We start from the raw sequence: 5000 nt of genomic DNA on the forward strand, positions 1-5000 counted from the left end.
CGAGCTAAGCAATTGGTTCCTAGCCAGGTGAAAATATCTAATCAGTGGTCTGGTTAAACTAAGATATCCTTAACTTATTTTGTGATGCAACTGCGAGGTACTCCTCCTGCTTCACCTTTCAAAAACCCTATTTACTCTTACTTTCCCTTTTCAGCGCTGAATGACCTCATAGGTCCCAGTGCCTCTGGCCTAAACTCTGTTCTCCACACCTTACCACGTTTGTGGGAAGAGGGGTGACTGGATGTCCATCCGTTCATTATTTAATTGAAGGGAAAGTTCGAAATTCAAGATGGAGAGGAAATTATATTTTTTGTATTAGTATGGGGCCTAAGTGCAATTAAGAGAAGCGAGTTTGGTAAGTGAACTGCAGAGAGCATATATGGAGAAAACCCTATGAAAAATAGGCTAGGATTAATAACCTGGAACCAGTGTACAAAATTCACTGATGGAGTCATAGATTCAGCGATGATTTTTTTTTTTTTTTTCCGTTATAAGAGGGTGAGAAGAATGAAGACTGAATGTCAAGATTAGTGATGGAATATAGAGAGATAACTTGGGTTCACAAAAAAAAAAAAAAAAAAAAAAAAAAAAAAAAAAAAAAAAAAAAATCCACGAATGAAGTCATAGATTCAGCGATGATTTTTTTGTCGTTATAAGAGGGTCAGAAGAATGAAGACAATGTCGAGATTAGGGGTGGAATATAGAGAGATAACCTGGGTTAAATAAAAAAAAATGAAAAAAAAACGCTAAGAGCCTTATATTGTCCAGGAAAATCTCATTATTATACTCCGATTCATTAAATTTTGTCAAATGTTTGTGCATATTACCTTTGAATTTACAATTCCCTGTTGTAGGCTTGCGATAATATTTCTGGGGAGCTGTTTTACCTCCATACCACAAATTCAAAGATGTAATTCGATAAGCTCTTTAAGTCTTTCATTTCTGTTTCTTCTTGGTAATCAACATCTAGCAAATCATAAATAGTCTCTGTGAATCAACATAAGATGAGTTTCACAGCATCATTCATTGCTTGTCACCCTTTCTGCATATTTCCTCATTTCCTCTGCTACTTTCTCTCTTCAAGTTCACCATTTTTCATCATTCTCACTTAAAATAGACTTTCCCTCTTTTAAAGTTTATTCCCCAATAGGGTCTTGCATCAGCAATCACTCATTGCAGAGTTTTTTAATTTGTGTATATTGTTTTTAATTCCCCCTCCCCCTTTTTCTCGTTGTTTCCTTAATTGGCGTTCCCCTTATTCCATTCAGGATGCGAAGGATTACGGAAAGGCTCCTCGCCTCCGTCGGTAGGATTTTATCCGGAAGAAGCGATTCAGTCCTGGGGGTTTTATGTCTTTCTGGTCCCACAGGATAATTGAACGTCATTCATCGAGAACTCGAATGTGAATGCGTTTCCAAATTTTTTTTTGTCTCTCTCTTTTATTTGTACATTTGTTTACTTGTTTTTTGTTGTTGTTGCACGTTCTCTATTCATACGTTACCGGTAACTTTTCGTGGCTTGGATTCATGACACAAAACATATTGATGATTTTTTCCCCCCAAACGTCCTGTCAGTAATAACTTATTTACTACCTGGTATTTCGGAGTTCTCGACCAAAAACCACTTTAGTATTTTTCAGGTAAACACTTCGAGTTTCATTCCTTAGGCAAGTTTATACGGAGACAAAACTAGCGGAGTTTTAAAGCAGAATACTGAATTCAAATCTGACAATTTCACTGTGCTCGGTGAAGTGATATAGACGAAAGGAAATTCTGCGATTGTGCTCAATCGTGGGGACTTGGGCCTATACAAGAAACAATTAGATTATACAATTATTCGGAAGAACTTTTCAGTTAGATTGTAATTTTGTATTCATAAAGCTTAAGCCACTTTGCTAGTGAAATGGTGAATAAACACATGCACAAACACTATACATATGTTTGTGTGTGCCCGCGCACATTTTTTTTAAGTATGAAGGTATATGTAACTGTATGCATACACATCTTTCCATTTTTTTCTCCCGACTTTACACGTAATTGCAGATTATTCTGAAATCACATAAGTCGAAATTTACGTCAAGTATTAGCCATTGCCAGAGAATCACAAAATTGAGGGGCTCTGGTAATTTTTTATTATTACAATTTCGTCTTTCTCTGTTAACTCTTTAACCTTGAGCGTTAAAACTAATTTTCCCACAAAGGCTCAAGAACATAATTTGTCACCACATTTGGCATGGATATATATCAATAGTAGGATGAAAAAGTAAATATACATTGATAGTTTTAGTTTTCTGTAAAAGAAAACTATAGTGATGGCTTTGTCTGTCCCTTCACACTTTTTTGTCCGCCCTCATATTTAAAAAAAAAACTACTTAGGCTAGAGGGCTGGAAATTGGGAAGTTGATCATCTACCCTCCAATCATCAAACATACGAAATTGAAGCCCTCTAGCCTCAGCAGTCTTTATTTAATCAAGGTTAAAGTTAGCCCTATTCATGCGTCTGGCCACGACTATAGGACTTTATTTAAGATTAAAGTTACCATAATCGTGCGTCTGGTAGTACTATAGGACAGGCCACACCACCGGGTCGTGGCTGAAAGCTTCATGGGCCACGGCTCATACAGCATTATGCACTGTACAGAAATCTCCATTGCATTTTTTACTTGTTTTCGATTAAAACACGCTTCCGTGTAATACAAAACGAGATAAAAAAAAAAAAAAAAAAAATCGCCCTCCTGCATAAATGTCCAAGAAGTTTAATATTCAGTCAGATTTTGCAGAGAAGAGATTTACAAGCTGTTCCTTCGGAGATCTGGAGAACCTATCACTTCTTAAGTGAGTTTTTAATGCCTTGGATAAAGAGTTCTTCTCGAGGGGCTGCACGAGAGAGAGAGAGAGAGAGAGAGAGAGAGAGAGAGAGAGAGAGAGAGAGAGAGAGAGAGACCTCCTAAGGCGATTATGACGGAATCCCGAGGGGATACCGTAATGAAATGATAAGCAGTGCAGGAGATGAAGAAAGAGATTTTTTTTAAAACTCCAAGAAATTGTAAGGAGAAAGGCAGAGATGAAGAAAAAGAGATTTAAAATAAAACTGCGAGACATTTTAAAGAAGAAGGCCATTTTTGATAAAAAGGAATAGATAGTATTAGACAGAAATAATTTTGAGCTATGAAGGAAGAATGTTCATGGACGGTAGACTCAGCCTCCAGGCTACCAAAAGAAAAAGGGAAACAGAATACTATTTGAAATCTGTGAAGAAGGCTTTTCTTTTTATTATGACGTGCAGAGATTTTTGTAGGACAAAAGAAAAACGACCCTGAATGTAAATAGCCTGTAGACTTAGTTTCTAGACTACCAAGAGAACACGGGAAGAAAAGTTATATTTGAAATCTGTAAAGAACATTTCCATAGAAGAAACTACAAGACCTTGAAATTTCCCAATCATTTTTTCGCAGAATATGCAATTATTCTCCAACTAGGACTTCGAAAGGTATGTTCACCTCCACAACGAGGTTGTTCCTAAGGAAATTGGTAAGCGACTCAGTGGCGTGATCGGTATGGTCTTGGCCTGTCACCTAGGTGGCCGCGAGTTCGATTCTCGGCATTCCACTAAGGTGTGGGAGATATGTATTTCTGGTGATGGAAGTTCACTCTCGATGTGGTTCGGAAGTCGCGTAAAGCCGTTGGTCCCGTTGCTGAATAACCACTGGTTCCATGCAACGTAAACACACCATACAGACAGGCCTAAAGAAATGGCGACACAGATGGAAGAAATTGTCAATAGAGAGTCCGATAAGGAACTGAATAAAAAATTATATGCGTAGAGGTCCTCCGTTATATAACTCACTTTTAGGCTGAATGCATACGCTCGTTCTGTGACTTGTTCAATTGATTTTTGGAGTTCATAAGAATTTGTTTACTTCCGAGGGCTTCTTACCATTGAAAGTTAGTTGAACAATGTAAATCAACATAATTCCGTGGAGGTGGAAGACGAAGTTTTTAATAGAATATTGAAATGGCTTTGTCTGTCCTTCCGCACTTTTTCTGCCCGCCCTCAGATCTTAAAAACTGGTGAGGCTATAGGGCTGCAAATTGGTATATTGATTATCACTCCTCCAATCATCAAACATACGAAATTGCAGCCCTCTAGCTTCAGTAGTTTTGATTTTATTTAAGGTTGAATTTACCCATAATCGTGCATATGGCAACGATATAGACCAGGCCACCACCGGCCTTTGGTTAACATTTCTTGGGCGCTGGCTCGTACAACACGAGACGCCGAAAGAGACGTCTGTTTTCGGCGGCCTTAATTATACGCTGTACACAAAACTCGACTGCACCGAAGAAACTTCGTCGCCTTTTTTTACTTGTTTTTATAGATGAACACTTTTTATGCCGCGACCCTTTCATAACTCTGAGTGATTTGTCCTTCCTTCGCTAGTCCTTTCCGTTATGGTCGACTCGTGCCCTTCGGAAGCTCGTTATTCTTCTTACTGAATTCTGTTGGACATTGATTTCTCGTCTTTGTTACGAGAGCTGCTTCTTATGGACTCTCTCGTAATATTAATGGGAGGACGTTAGTCCCAGAATTCTTCGCTCACGGGCTTTTTGTTATTTAGTTATCTCTCATTTTATGTGGCCATTCAACATATATTGCTATCTTCGGCATCCAGGTCATTAAGGTATCTTTCGCTTTTTAGGTAAACAACATGAAATATTTGCTTTTCATCAGTATAAACTTTATGAGTATATATATATATATACTATATATATATATATATATATATATATATATATATATATATATATATATATATATAGTGGAATGTACTAAGTCGATATACAAAACAGCAGGTTTTAGTCTGCATCCTGCTGGTTTGTATATCGACTTAGTGTATTTACTGTTGTTTTGTACCATCCGCTTTTGTGACTTGAAATTTGCATTCTGCTTTATTTTATTTTATCTACTCAATTGTTTCATTTAGCCATTTTTTAATTTCT

The sequence above is a fragment of the Macrobrachium nipponense genome, chromosome 9 (assembly GCF_015104395.2).
Source record: "Macrobrachium nipponense isolate FS-2020 chromosome 9, ASM1510439v2, whole genome shotgun sequence".
Lineage (NCBI taxonomy): Eukaryota > Metazoa > Arthropoda > Malacostraca > Decapoda > Palaemonidae > Macrobrachium > Macrobrachium nipponense.